The 16,363-nt window shown below is 36.8% G+C and overlaps 1 long non-coding RNA gene across 6 annotated transcripts; it reads left to right on the top strand.

The window, feature by feature from the left end:
• The first annotated feature begins 2,193 nt into the window (after window positions 1-2,193).
• LOC116247004 (uncharacterized) lies at window positions 2,194-6,662 on the top strand. 6 transcript variants are annotated; one of them, XR_004170775.2, is made up of 6 exons: window positions 2,194-2,483; window positions 2,646-2,746; window positions 3,591-3,683; window positions 4,761-4,916; window positions 5,066-5,142; window positions 6,289-6,662. It is a non-coding gene; the product is annotated as an uncharacterized LOC116247004 (long non-coding RNA). The 6 variants fall into 6 exon arrangements; XR_004170778.2 differs by having other exon boundaries at window positions 6,301-6,662; XR_004170776.2 differs by having other exon boundaries at window positions 5,083-5,142.
• Window positions 6,663-16,363: the final 9,701 nt, after the last annotated feature.

Below are 16,363 nucleotides of genomic sequence, written 5' to 3' on the forward strand. Positions count from 1 at the left end.
ATTACTGAACCACCATTTCAATTATACAATTATGTTCAAATGGCGAATCCTACTGACTTGGAAGTAGTTAGCAATAGAAGTTAGATTCTTAAGATCAAAGAATATTTAAAAATATACATTCACCAGATTTTTCTTGTTCTAGGCAAATACAACACCTATTTGCCAAAGCAACCCCACTTTTTTAAGTATGATCAAGAGTAGAGAGTCAATCAGTACAAGCCACAAAGACAAACCACTGACTCCTTGGGTGAGTATTGTTATACCATACCCATTTCTGCCAAAGTTCTTTGGTAAACTTCATGCAGATAAATTTCCACATCTCCAAAGAACAAATAGAATTATAATTCATACCTTGAAATAATAAGCAATTAGGCAGATCCTTCAAACGTGGTCTCTTTATTCCCTCTCGATTTGAAACATCCTTGAATTCAACCCACCAAATGTAGAGAATTTTTTTCACAAACCATGAAAGATACTAAAAAAATTGCTCAGTTCTTGACCTGACAAAGAGGAGCATAAACATACACCATTCCATGACTTGTACTAAATTTGACCTTGCCTTCTCCAATAGTCCAAGAGTTACCATTCTGAATCAAGTCCCAAGCATACAAAATTCCCTTAAAGTACCAAGACAGTCTCCAAACTCTACCAATACACCACAAGCTTCTACTTTTAAGATCTTTTGCAAATAAATTTGGTTCACTAGGCCTCACCTATGTTCACTTCCAATGCCATACAATCTTGATTGGCTAAGCTAATCTCTTGGATACACTTGATCCCAGCACGCCCTAAAACTTTTGCTCTACAAATGTTTTTCCAAGAAATCAAGTGTTTAAAGGAACAATTACCATAAGAGCCCCAATGAAACCTGAACATGGCTGAATCCAACTTTGGAATAGTGGAATGTAGCAGAGAGAGAGAGAGAGAGAGAGAGACTGGAATGTTGAAAGAATAGTTTTCAGGGAACTTGATTGGAAACCACAATACCTGGTGGTCTAGTAGAGACAACTTCTGAGAACAACACACCGAGCTCAAGAGACTTTCACAAGCCAAAATTTCTTGTGAGACAAAAGCTGGGGATATTATGGTTCTGATGATCAGCCACAAAAGCACTATGTGATAGCTCCTATTGAAAGCCTTCAACTTTGTAATGATTGCAGTTCTTGTACAAACAACTCTTGTATAATTGATTATGCAGATCCTCTCTGGCTTTGTGCATTTTCAGACGAATATTGTATCGCTTCTAAAAAGTATGCTGATATCTGGAAGAAATTCAGCTTTTCACACTCTTATTTCGCTTTTGATAATGCATTCACTTGCCCTCTCAATTACATGTAAACATCGCTTGCTCGATTAAATTTTCAAGAAATTGCGTAGCTGATTGCTTTACTATGTTCTAAGGAATTGATGGCACCAAAAATAAGAATTAATCACAAGATCTTGGAAGTTACTAAATAAAATAAAACAAATTATTTTAAAAGAGAGATAAGGAATTGAATTTCTTAAAAGTTTAGACTATGATCCATGTCTTCTCTAAGATATCATAGAGATAAACCATCTCGTAGTGACCTCCCATGCTTATCAGATCAATAATTCTTACTTTTTTGTTAGATGATGTAGTTTCATCTAGTTAGGCTTTCAATCAAATGTTTGATGTTGTAGTATAGAAAGGTTCAACCTAAGGTTAGTCGTGTTGGAGTAATGGTTGCATGATCTCTATTCCCATGCTTGTTGGTGAAGAAACTAGCTAGATTCAACATGACTGGGTTTTGGTGCCTGAGAGTTGATTGGTTTGTTGACTTGATGTTTGATAAGATTGTTAGAAATAGGTCAAGTTTGTAATGGATATGTAATGAGAAGCAGTTCTTGAATTATCATATCATATAGAGCATCAACTTGGTAGAACTATTGAGTGATTCTGCCAATACAGAAAAATATTGTGATTGATGTCTGGTTCAAGCATGCGCCTTTCGTTACATCCACGTGCTTCGAAGATTGATGGCAGTACTCTTTAGTGATAGAAATTATTATTTTTTTGTCAATCCTCACTACAAGAATGATGGGATATAGCAACGCAAATTTAGTAAGTGTTAGTAAACTTTGTTTCTTCAACGCACATTAAGCATGCGTTAGGGAAATCATGTGAACCTCTCCTTTAGCAACGAGCATGCACCATGCGTTAGAAAAAGTACTTGCAAACCGTCGTTACCAAAATCTCAAGGCCTCCCTATTTCCAAACACGCGTTACCCCGTGCGTTAGAAAGAATACGACTTTCCAAACACGATCTACTAGTGTGCTAGGGAATTTTACTCGCGAAAATCCTAATTCTCCTGCGGTTTCCCTTTTTTTTTTTTTTATTCTTCATTCTTCGTCCTCCCTCCTCCTCTCCTGCGGCGATCGTGTCCTCATGCCAGTTGCTGTTGAGAAGGTGTAAGGATTTTGGAACATTTTCTGCTCCAGCTATATGACTTCGCCAGCTCCAGTTAATTCCATTATCCCTTTTTCGCTATTTCCTTGCATCTCTTTTCATTCCATAATATCATAAGCTTCAAACGCCAACATTTGCATTCTGTGCATCATGAGTGATACTATTTCCTGGTTTCCTTTTAATTTTCATGTCGTTCTTGTTTTAAATTTTTTCTAGAGAGAATCCAGTGTGATAGTATCCCGAGGACAGAACAACAAGAAAAGAATTCATGGCTTTAAAGTCTGACCGTCATATTTATTGAAGGTTTCCACCCGCAGGTTTGGGCATTTTAATTTCCATCATGTTTAAACAAACTTTTATGGGTTTTTGCGGGTTTTCAATTAGTTTTTTAGCTTTAGAATGTGTTTAGAAACAAATTTTTTATTTCCTGAGTCGATTTGGTGAGGTTTTGGGATAGAAAAGTTTATCTCTGATCCTGCTTTTCACTTATTGGTTTAGTCCACTACAGTGGCTGTGTGTGTTTAAGCGATTGGCTTCTAGTAAACTTCCTTGTTCTTTAAATTTGTTTTAGGATTTGAGATAGTATACATATGTCTGCCTGTTTAGAGTGGATTTTTTTATTCCTAGAGCTTTTTCAATTTGAAAGTTTCGAGTTTGACCATTTATCTACAGGGTTGACTTGTTGCAGACCTGCTCTGGTGTGTGTTTATAATCTGAACTTCCCTTTTCTCCCTATATAATGTTTAACGAAAACAAGGGTTGATTTTTTATCTTCAAATTGAAATTTTACACCTGAAGTACACATCTCTGTTTGCCTAATCTGAGGTACATGACCTGCTATAGAACTAAAAGCAGTGCATACTCAACTAACTCTTTGTATCTCCTGAATCTCTAATGTTTCTTACATTCATGCTCATTGCCGTTCTAAAATGTATTCACATATTGAGTCTAATGTTCATCCAATACATTACCAGCACTTAGTTTTATGCACATGCTTAAAAATTTTAATTTGTTCAATTCTTCTCTGTGGTACCTTATTAGTAAAGGATAGAGCATTTACTCATTTTGGATGTTTCCAATTCATTTGGTGGAAAAGCTGAAAAGTTAATGTTTCTGACAAAGGGATTGTGCTTTGGACATGCCTTTACTTCTCAATTACAGGAAGTATTATTATGGATCAAATCAATAGTTAAACAATATGGAGAAAATATATCAAAAGAGCAATTGACAGAGCATATTTGGACTACTGGCAAGGTAAATGTTCTTCACTCTGTAGCTTACTATTGGGATGAGCTACATTGTGGTTATGTTAAGGTATTTTTGGAGTTTAGCTTTTACTTGTTTTTCATTCATTTTTGAAATAAATATGGCACCATATTTTTCTGATAAACCTATGTTGAGACTCAATGTGGCAGACTCATTGAATTGGCAGCATGACCCATTTGATTCTTTTTTTTTTTAATTGTCATTGCTGCTACCAATTTCCAACTCTCGATGTTCATGCCTCAAGTGGTGTTATCTGCACCAAAGATCATGTACTCGTCGGCTTCAGAATTTCTATTATCTATAATCTTCATGACATTTTATAACTTATTAGATCACAATATCAAAATTCGTATCTTATGACATGCATATTGAATGTAGTTAAGCTTATAGATAAGATAAATAGACCATGCTAAACATACTCATGTCGCCACATTGATTGCTGATCAATGACTAGTGCCTCTAAATAATTTGGGATTCACATTATATTTCTTATGCTATTCATTCAAGAAGCCACTAAATTTTTAGCATTCCACCACCATCCAAGAGTTGTATGCTTATTTTGCCCTACTCTAGGCTTCTGGTGTTCCCTTGAATTAAAGTCATGGAATCACTTACAATGTTTTGAGAATATGGCAAAGGCTCAGCCTTGTGTTAGAGGCTGCCAACAAAGTTTATGCGCTCCAGGGAACTAAAATAAATTCATTTCTAGAATCCTGATTTTTTGGATGAAAGAGGTTCTTAATAGGATTATTTCTTGCTGTCATGCCGGTTTTATCTCAGGGCAAAGCATTCATCGGTGTTTCCTCTTAGTTCATGAAGTGGTTCATTCAATGTCTTTGAGGAGAGCTACTAGTGTCACATGAAGAATGACAAGATTTCAAAAGTATTTCTAATGATTACTATGCAAATGCTTACTATCGGTCTGCAGGGAGATCTTTTTAGCTATGGGCATGGTCCTTGTCAGGACTATCTTTTTTGTTTTAGTTGTTATCGAGCAGCTATTAAGAAATATTAAATTGAACTTTCAAGCTTACATAAAAGAGTGATATGCCTGATTCTTTGTAGGTGTTGAAAAACTGGTCCATGTAGGTACCAGACAGAGCGCCTGGCTATCAGAAGGCTTACCTGCTGATAAGCATGGAAATAATTGCATGCCAAGTGGGATCCTGAATCAAGCCATAGCACAGGCATCTATTTCTTCAGCAATCCTATATTGTCAAGGTATGCAGGGGTGAACTCGATGCCTTTATGAGAAAACTTTACTTTGGAAAAAAACAAATACTCTCTCTCTCTCTCTCTCTCTCTCTTGCTGTCTATGTTTTTTTCTCTTTAAATATCTTTAAAGTAAGCATTTCTCTTATATTTCAAAGCCCATTTCTATTACAAGTCATCTGCGGGCAAAGACTAGACTCTACAAGGACGAAGCTTGAAAGATTTTCTCCCTGTTGTAAGTGGACCTTCTCTCTAGATTCCCTCTCTTCCTTGGAAGTTATTGCCCTTGACAAATTGTGTTATTTTTTATCTGATCTTTGACATTCACACTTTTGTTTCTTTGCTGATTATTTTTGTGTTTGGTTTCTTTTTAGTTATTTTCTTTTATTTAGTTCTTGTTGAAGTCTCTGAGTTTGCTGCCAATTTGTATACATGCATGTGTGTTGTCTCCTTGTGAAACAAGAGTCCTTTGTTATTCTGACCATGCGTACACCTCATGCATGTTTTCTTTTTGTACTATTACGGGTCTCGAGTATTCATCTTTGTTACATATTTTTAGGTAGAAATCACCAGAAGTTCAGTTAATATCTTTTATGGTTCATTCTGTAACTTAAATATCATTTTATTCATTCAAACAAGATGAGTTCCAAGAGAATTCCTTTCACTTTTCCTTTCTTTCATAATCCCCTAAATGTGATACTTAACATAAATGGAAATAGTTCAGATTTGAAGCTATGGTCCCCACAATCTGGTCCTAGAAGCAGTAAAAGGAATTTAAATTAAAATTCATTTCATGGGCCCATTTGAAATGGTTTTGCTTATTTGGTTAAAATACAGTTTTCTTAAATAAAAGCTTTTTCCTTTCTGCCTTCTGTTTCCTGCATTAAATGCATGGAGTGGCCAATGGAAATATGGGCTGATTGATTATGTCCACTAAGCCAAGTGGACGAAATCATATGCAAATTGGAGAAAGGCAGACCTTTACATTAAATCTACGAACTGGAGATCTCTGCATGAGTTCATCGGTAGGTGGTTTAGTACCCAATGCAAGTGCCCCAAGTGTATCCATTATGAGATTAACCCACAGAAGCTGCAGAAACAACTTCCTAAGAAATCAAGAACACAAAAGCAAAATGTCAATTGTCTTTAACTCCAGTCTTTGGAACCTGAAATGCAGTTATGTATAGTTTGTCTGTTCATTTGCTGCAATATAAAGCGTTTTGATGTAGCTCATATGTTTTAATTAGGGTGATTATTCGTTTTTACATTTGATTTTCACTGTAACTTCCAAAAGAACATAGTTCCATTGACAAATACATGTAGATAGAACTTCACTGTTTGGTACTTCTTTCTGTCTTTGTCAATTTCTTTAATCATTCAGTGGCTGTGAAAGTGTTGGTGGCGGAAAATGCAATCCCTTGGCTGAGATCTACACTTCAGTCTCTGAGTTCAGCATGAAGAGGAGGTCGGAAGAAGAGGATGCAGTGGATTCTGGAACTGATGCTGAGATGTTGTCTTGTGTTCAGACCTTACCATTGCATTCTTCTCCCCAGTGGCTTCATGTCTCCCATGCGAATAATATAGGCGACAATGTCATCCTCTAACTTTGTAGATGTATATGTATCTGTATATAATATCTGGAGCCGTTTGCTCCTACTGCTTTTACTCTGTTGCTGCTACTTCTTAGTTGAGCTAGTGGTCAGTTAATCTTTTTATCAAGTGTTTTATAGAAGGATGCCATATTTGTGTGCTGCACTTGTTCTGTGTACACAAGCTCGTTATTGTTCTTATATCTGTCAATTTCTAGAACTGCTAAATGCTGTTGAGGAGTGCATATTAGTGTTTCTGAAATTTCTCGAGAACGATCAAGAGAGGAAAGCTTCTGCTATTCTACGAAGGTTCCTGCTGTGGGATGAAGCACAGGTAGAAGACGCTAATGACCTGAAGATGTCATCAAAAATAAAAAGAACACTTTGAAAAACATGAAGACGGTCTCTTTTTTCTGTAATGGTTTAGTGTCCACATATTGGAAAAAAAACTTGCCATGCATGATATTTTGTTTCTTCTTGAACACTTCTTAGTGAAGGAAGCAGCGTTGAAGAGTTTGCAAACAGAAAAGAGGGATTCACTCTTAAAAAGGAAAAGGAGGAACAAAATTCAAGGCTGGTACAGGATTGAATGTTTGTGTTGCTCAATTGACCTGAGACTTGTTGCTAGAGCACTGTTTGTGCCAATCATCTCCACTAAGCAATTTCAATGGTCTCAATATGTGTTGGCAAACATTCACTTTGATGGTAGCCAGGTCAAAAGTAGTCACTGAGGCCTCCTTTTTCCATGTCCATGGACTGGACAAGAAAGATGATCTGTAGATTTTTCTTTCTCCATTTGTGTACAGGGCGCTAGTTAGTGGAACCCGCACATCCTTTGCATACCATTTAAAGCTATGCACCGCACGTGTTGCTTTCTTGTACAGTAATGCAGCAAAAATATCTGCACTTAATTAAGATCAATCTTCTTTCCTCTGGTTTCATATTTGCATCAAATAAATTGTTACAGGTTCGGAAACAAAGACAAGCCACGGTGGATTGTTAATTTTTTTCTCCAAAGGGGGCTTTCTTCAAAATGTTGTACTATAAAATAGGCACCCATTCGGGAAGCTGCAACCAAAAAAAAAAAAAAGTTAAATAATTAGTGTCACATTCTATGTGTTGGTAAAAGTAATCACTAATACAACAGCTTTGTTGCTATTGACCAAAAAACCGCGTTACTAATTACTAGTGCAGGGCTATGAGGAGGCCTTTAGTAACATGTTTTGTCACGCATTAGAAGCGTTACTGAAAACCTGCTTGTCATTCAGTTCTTCAAAAGCTGACGATTCTACTTCCTTTGGCCGTTAACTCTCATGTGTATGAAAAGTTTCGTGGTCTTTATTGAGTCTCTTCCATTCCTACTCAGAGGTCTTCTAGGTTGAGGAAACCGAAAATGATTTTGATTAATTGCTGTGAAGCTTCGCTTCTAGAATTTGAGGGGCTTAAATGCCAAGGAGAAGAAAAAGTGTTCTAACTGGTTGGATTTATCAACAACATCGCTGTAATGGTCGTTGTTGAGACAAAAATAGAAGACGTGGCTACTAGGACGGTCAATTACTAGACTCTATAAGTACAATATACACAAAATAATGTTGGACGTGTGAGTTTTGGCGTGCTTCGCAGCTTAAATACCAAGACGGGCCGAGAGGCAGCAGCCATTGTCAAGTCGAGCAAGGACAAAACCTACGTTCTGGACCCAACTGTACTTACAGTAACGACCAAGCTTTTCCTTCCATGCAAGGTTGCATCATCCTGAAAGTTTCAAATTAATAGGAAAAAAATGTAGTCAACCATATGTGATTAGTGTTTTTTGTTTTTCAGGTTGTTAATCCATGCTTCATTGCGAATAGTTTTCCTGTGAAAAATATGACATGAGAAACTAAGTTTCTTGTGTTGCATTTTCATTCGAAACTTTCATCTTTATTGCTCTTATATAACATGAAAAAACTTAACTGGGGCTGTTGAGGAGACACATGTTTGAGTAGGTAGAAAATGGGGTTTGTTGAAATCCCGGTTTACCTCTTTGTATTGGATTGCATGGGGAAAATGGTAAACCATTTTCTGTCATCGATGCCCCACTCATGCTCTCATTTTCACATAGCAGAGCCAAATTCCACCAAATAAAGAGGTGGAAATGATAAAATAAGAAGTTACCACTTGACTGAGAGCCGACGCTCCCAACCTTCCCCTGTCTCCCTAAAGTACCAGTCCTTTTTTCGGTCTCATGGTGGTGTCTTTGTTATACTTCAATTTATACTTCAATTTGCATATTGATACCTTTCTTTTACAACACAAGAAGTTACCTAAGGGACTCAAAACATGAAAAAAAAAATTATCCATGCTCATATTTACATAATCATAAATGGGATCTCCCTTCTAGCAATAATAAGCTCAAAACTTGTGGATTAATATGTGTCACCAGTACATGTTATGTATGGTAAAAAGTTTAGTGTTTTGTCCAAAATTTAGTGTAATGGGTGGTCTTTCGTATAGCATTCCAAAAGTTTAGTCTGGTATTGAAGATTGTGAGGGATCTTAGGAAACTTATAAAAAAGGGTTCTTTAAGTGGTTGATTGTCGTGATTCCTAACAATTTTTTAAGCTAGAACTGAAACTGTTAGGGTGTGGGTTGTGGTCCATCGGATCAAAGGCTCGAGCCTAAAAGTGGGTTATCTCGTTACAGTGGTATTAGAGCACGGTTCAACAGTCAAACCTGTGGTCATACACCCACGAACGCGTGTGCCTTAAGAGGGTGGATTGTCACACCCCTAAAGTTAAGTTACATATTGAAAATTGTGAGCAATCTTGAGAGACTTATAAAGGGAGTTGTTAAGTTGTTGGTTGTCCTAGTTCCTAATTTTTTTCAAGCTAGAACTGAAACTAGTAAGGAGTGAGTTGGGATCCATCAAGGCTCGAGCCTAGAAGTGGGTCGGGTTGTCACATTTTGGGTGCATGAGCTATTTGGGTTTGCAATGATTAAAAAAAAGGCTAATATGTGTCAATGTTGGTCAAAGCTTACCAGGCCCCTCACATAGCTACTGAAATAATTTTCCTAAAGAAAAATCAAGCATTAGCATGGCTGGCAAAGTTATGTGATGACACTGACAAGGGACGTTATCAAGGACTTACTAGGAGAAAGGACGATACAGAGAAACGTTTGGCTAGTTCTGCCGTAATATTTGTGCTGATTTTGCGGATAATATATACTTGGGTGGTCTTAATATATAGGGTTAAAAAAAATGACAAAAGCTGATGCATGGTGGATTTTAAGATTAAAAGAATGATAATTTTTTTTTTAGAGGAGTTGGGCAATAAATCCAAATAGTAAATCAAATTTCAACAATTTTTTAAGTAAACTGGATGGTGTTGGACAACCATAAAGCAGTGGCGAGTAAAATCCAACGATGTTTCACACACACACACAGACACAAGTTGGTAACAACTCTAATTTATATGTTTTCCTTAATTAATGTGCTTATTATGAAAAAGAGAGATAGACAAAGACTGTCATGGTGTTGGATTTTACTTGTTACATATATAAGAAATGAGTAGGACCAAGGAAACAGTCGAATTAGTTTTACATATAAAAGCAACGAGATGTTTCTCCAATAACATTGATCGAAACATAGAACAGCCGCATAATGCAATTAGCTAGGGCAGAAGTCATTGAAGCATTTAAAAAAAGTGATATTATTCATTGGCAAACATTTTGTGGGTCACACTTAAAAAAAAAACATTTAGGTTGTGTTTGGCAATATCGAGCCCGTGTGGTAGCTGAAATCCAAACTGTGGATTTCACCTTCTACCTCTAACATGGATTTTAAATGTATGTAAAAAGTATACAAAATGGATACAATTCACAAAAATCGGACAGATATGCACGTCCGATCGGGCGTATGAAGCAGGGACGTCAACGTTGCACATCATGATCGTCGACGTAGGGGATGAGATGGAACCGATGGCTACTATTTCAGCATCATTTAGGTGAATGAGGTGCCATGATTGCCTCGGATAAAGACGCCCCGCCCCCATCATCATTCATTTTGCGCGTGGAACTCAACGACCAAACCAGGCTTTTAGTTTTGCGTCCTCCGACTTCCCTTCGGCCCCACACGCAACCAGCAGTTCCACCTGATTTGGGCTACCAGAAAAAAAATATATTATTTAGGTGTTTTATATTTTATATTTTTTATTAATATTTAATTCGGCTTTCAATCTATTGAGCGGTAGTTTTAGCTTTTTTCTATTATTTTTAAGGATATATAAATTATAAAAGGGCGCCCAACCTTCTACAGTTTCACGTATACATACTCCTTTTAAAAAATATTGCATTTCCCTCTTACTTAATAAAACATTTTATTAAAAACTGATTCACCGCCGTCCGCATTTCGGAAAACATCAAAAGGCTAATGAATTAACCGGATTTACCCTTGTTCTTTTTTGCGTTATTTTCCGTCTCACTTTTATTTTTGCTCCATCAACTGCACCATCATGTTTTGGCAGTTGGGCGTCCTTTTAAATCAAGAGTCACGTCAACTCAAGTTGCAGCTTCATCACCTAACCTCTCGTTAGCACTCACTATAACCACAACGGATTCCAGTTTCAAATTTTTTTATACTTTTTATTGGTTTTTTTTTTTTTACAAAATGACAACGACCTGAAAAAACAGTTTAAAAATAAAACTGGTTTTACTGTCTATTTTGTGCGTTAAGGAATTTGGAGAAATACCCGTAGTTTTTCCTCTCTTTTTTTGTTTAAAATTTATTTGGGTGAGTTGGAGGGGATCTTTAGTTTTTAATGAGAGGTTTAGACTCAGTTACATACCCTTCAACTCAATTTCTCGTTATTTACAAAATTAAAACTATAACAGGCCACTCAAACCAACTAGCAGGCTTAATTAAAATTAGTTGTTGTTCAGTTAATTATTTCTTTTTTTTTTTGGATTAAGTTCTTTTGTTGTCCTTTCATGGCACTCTGCTTACCGATATCGAGGTCATGTCGTTCAAGCTGGGTTTCGTTGAACTGTTTAGATCGGGGAAGTGCCATCTTGTTTTCTGATATAATCTTTTATGTTATGAATCCTTCGTTGATAATTAGTTTAAATGTTAGGCAGCTTACTGTAATATGTCAAAGTGCGAGCATATTTTTCTGAAATAGTCAAAAGCAGAATGTCTTTCTGTAATATAATTTGTTTTAGAAGTACGTTGGTCAGAGCTTATTTGATTTTTTTTCCCCAAGAACTGGACTCGTTACAAAAAATTAGCTCTTTTAAACTTTTCTGAGGAGAAATCTTCTAAAAAACAAACTATTTAATGGGCCCATTAATATCGAGTGTGCCTCCACCACCTTCCCTAAGCATGACTAATCGACTATATGTAATGTTAGAAAATTTGAGGTGCAAAATTGCACAATTGAGATCTTTTCTGACCTAAATATATTTGATCCATTTAAGTTCTACTTTAATAAACATATTAATTAATTAAGACATTCTGGTCCACTTCTGCTTTGTCCGTCTTTTCTTTTTCCAAATAGCTTTCTCTGTTTTTAATAAAAAGAAGAATTATAATTGCAGCTAGAGAATGCCCTTTTGTTGACATTCGTCCAATTTAAATAGGATCCATGTTCTCAAATTAAGTTATGGAATTTGAAATAGAAATTAGAGTCAACGTGATTGATAATAATGCCAACACATCCAATTTGGATTCGATATCCAGTCAAATTCTTCTTTAATAAATCAATACTGAAAAAATTTTAGAATCCGACTGAGAAATGGGATCAAATTCTGAATTAAAAAATGACACCCAACCGGATTTGGGTTTGAATATCATAAATATCCAATCGGGTTCATATTCAAAGTTGACTGGATTCGGTTTAAAAGTTGGATCCAAATTCAAATGTGAATTAAAAACTTTAGAATCAGATGGTGAAATCAGATTTCATAGATTCAGATATTACTTTTTCCCTTTCACATTCGACCTAAACTCAAATACGTAAACTTCATGAATATATATATATATGGCCAAGAGGGCATCCCAATCGAACCGGACATCCCTAGCGATTGTTTGTCTCTAGCAAACTCATAATGCAGTGACGCGTCCCCGTGCATTCAAGAAAAATGTAGTCGAATTTGGTCCATTCAACAGTTCATACTTTATCATGCCATTAAGGGCCAACCCTTTTTTTCTGCAGCTTTCCGAGCTCTTCCTTTTGAATCTTTTCGCAGTTTAAGTTGAAAATTTGGCGACAAGCTTTGAATGAGATGGCTGGATGGCAGCTCACACTGTCACGAGCAACATGTCCTGTGCACATATAAAGACAAATCCCTCACTTTTACTGTACAAATTTTCTACTCACTAAAAACTTAGGTCTCGTATATAAGTTACTCTTATTACTATTTAAGTTGTTGAAAAAAGGGAAAAATTAAAAAAAAAAAAAGAGAGAGAGAGAGAAGAGAAGATGCTGGATTTGGCATGAAAAGATAATCAATTCTCGTGAACTTTTCAGTAAGGAGGAAGAGTAAGGTACTTCATCTTAATGTCCTGTTAAGAGCTGAAGCTTTGGGTATCAAGTTTGTTTTCGGTGATGTCATTGCTGTGCTTCACATCACTGCTCCGATCTTGTACTGATGAGGACATTGGCGACCCTCTAGCCGACCAATAACTATAATTCAAGTTGTTGTTGGCACCACAAACAGGTGGCAACATGATCTTCTGATCTCAATCTGGAACAGTGTTTGGCCACTGCAAGGTGCATTATTGGATGGATAGTGGACAGGCAAGCCCAGCCTAACTGGCAAACTGACTGCGATGAGGACATAGGTCAAGTTGCCCAAGTGGATCTAGCTAGCTGAGCCCAGACCAAGGTTTAGGTGGCCAATGCATGACTCTAAATCAGGAGGGTTAACAACGAACCCAGATATACGAAAGCGTCCGATTTTTCAAGCTAGTTGAACTCGAATTCGGTTTCGGAACCTTGATTTGCATCTAAGGCAAGAATTTGATTCGGCAACAATGGGGTTAGGTCAAGCTTATATCTAGTGGCTGGACCGGCCTGTTTAGTTACATGTCTAGCCATGGTGAAAGTTGGGCAGAAAGCTGATTAAAACTGGCCGTGAGATACATCGCAATGATGGGTAGCAATTATTCTGGTGGTGAAGCAACCAAAAATCCCCGCGTTTTATGTGCAAGTTGTTCATTAATTCAAAGCAGGTTTCATGAACCAACCACCCAACGCACTTTTCCCCTCAACATTGATTGCTTTAGCAAAGGGAATAGATTCCAACAGAAAATGGATGGACGGATGGATGGATATGCCCACCCCAGCGGATCCATAACTAGATCCAAATTCTTCCCGGGTGTTTAAACCGGTCCATATCCAAATGCGGTGACTCATATGAGGCTAGATCCATAATTGAAGGTATAACCAACTCCCTGCATGCCCAGGTTCCCTTGTAAACTTTCGGTCACCAAACCCGGATCCGTGCAGTTTATGGACCGGAAAGGAGGTCCAAGTCCTCGACAGAGATGATGGAGAAGACCAGAGACATAAAGTTTCGAGAGAAATCATGACGATTACAACAAGCTCGCATCAAATTGTGATGCCTTTAAATGCTATCGGCGTCTTCTTTTCTCCTCCTCCTCTCTTTTTTTTCAACATGGATGATAAATTCATATTAGGTGCACCCACTTATTGTTTATTGTTGTAGAGGTAAGGTTCAACCACAATCATGCCATGCAACTATAGCACAGGACCCACATGCATAAGCAATCTTTATTTGGTCCCTTTGACAGCCATTAGAAACCTACATCACAGGGACACCAGGCGCGACACGCCCAAGTTAACTTTTCACTAAAACTCGCGTCGAAACGGGCGCGACACGTCCATATGTGACTTGTACCACCCCTCCTCCCATTACATAAATAAATAAAAAAAAAATCTTAAAAACTTTGGTGATTTACCAAATGTCCAACACTTGCTTAGTCTAGCCCTACCCTATATTTGTATTTGGCACTGCTTGTGCTTGTGAACTACAAGCCACAGCCAAATATACATCACAAAATCCAAAACAAATACCAAACTCAAGAGAAAAAATTAGGTCCACCTACTTAATGGACTCTACATGTGAAAGAAGAGAGGGGAGGACAAGTATGGTGGTTTTGAAATGTTCAAAAATCTACTTATTTAAGTCCTTTTAAGTATGGTGATTTACACTAAAGCAACGTGAATACAAAGCCAATGTAGACATCACATCTGGCAGGTGTGAGAAAGCTTTCGAACAAGGTCAGAAAATTGATTTGACTAGTGCAACTTGCTTTAAAACGCACTAGATGTGAAAAAGTTTTGTGGATGTGAGAGCCCAGTTTTCATCTTGGTAGTTTTGACTTAAATGCTGGCTTTGTGCTTGAATCATAATAAACATGGAAACCGGAAAAATAGAAGGAAAACAGTAAAAGTGGGGTTTATGGTTAGGGTGCATTGATTATGAGTTTGGCAAAAAGATTAAAATTAGTTGAGTGACAATGCATAGGAAAAGTAAGAATGGGGTAATTACTTTTTGTCTGTAAAGTTATCCTTACCATCGATACTCACACCTTTCCCTTCTTTTAACTAATATGGATCAGCCCAGGGGCATAGCAACCGGCTAGTAACACGTTCTTAGTTCTACCCTTGTGATTGCAATAGTTGCATGCATAGCACTCGAGTCGAAAAGTATACCATAAGACCATACAGACCTTCAAGCAGCTTTACAACAGTTGCATGTATGGTACTCGAGTCGAAGAGTGTACTATAAGACCACACACAGATCTTTAACCAGTTTTGACCTCAGAAACAAAAAAGGAGTTTTTGCCTCTCACTCGGACAATAAATTTTCACTACTCATTCAAAAAAAAAAACAAAAAAAACACACACACACACCCAAATCAAAATGCAACTATTGCTCTCAAAGAGTGCAAAAAGTACACGTTATTAATATTATTCCTATTATTATTATACATCAAGATTTCTTACTCTAAGGCCATCATTCCAATCTAAGCTTTTAAATAACCCCTACTGTTATAGCAAAGACATTATTCAAGCACTATTCATGTGACTTCCTCCGTCTACTAAAAAAATAAATAAATAAATAAAAGAAAAGTGAAGGTGATAAGGGCTACTTAATTTATGCCTTGTTAGTGTGGAATAAGGCAAGAAAGGGCATTAGATTCAAAGATGTCACTAAGAGATGAAAGAGATTTTTCAGCCAATGCTTGTCATAGCCTCATTAATGAAGTCTATGGACTTTGGTGGCGTACTCATTTTACTCTCTTTTAAAAAGGGAAATAAAAGTATTTCTCAAACGTTTTTCTTTATTTATGTGAATAGTAAATATTTGCATAATACTTGAAAAAACAAAGAAAGCAGCACCACGTTGGAAAAAAAAAAACCAAAATAGAGAAAAAAAAATCAAGAGAGAGAAATAGAGATCAATTTAATTTTATATATGTTGGCTGAAAGTGCTTTGTTATATGTGACAACAATTGAATATATTAAGAAAAGGAGAAAAGGGGGATTACGTTACATTGATGGATCCAAGTTTCCAAACCACAAAAATTATCAACCGTTGAACAGCCGGACAGGTGGGCTCTTCCTCTCAAATATCATGCAAGTACCACCCTCTCTTTATATTAAAATTTCTACCCAAGCTATTATTTTTAATGTTATTAATATGTCATTCTTTATATGTTATAAAAAAAAAAGCTGCACTCCATTGCTGAGCTGAGGACGCACGGATTCGATCACACCGTTCAATAAGAAACAACCCCAATATTCGATCACACCGTTGAAGCATGTTCTGTTCATTTTTAATTAGAAAAAATTATCCGCCAAT

Source organism: Nymphaea colorata, chromosome 2, assembly GCF_008831285.2.
Source record: "Nymphaea colorata isolate Beijing-Zhang1983 chromosome 2, ASM883128v2, whole genome shotgun sequence".
Lineage (NCBI taxonomy): Eukaryota > Viridiplantae > Streptophyta > Magnoliopsida > Nymphaeales > Nymphaeaceae > Nymphaea > Nymphaea colorata.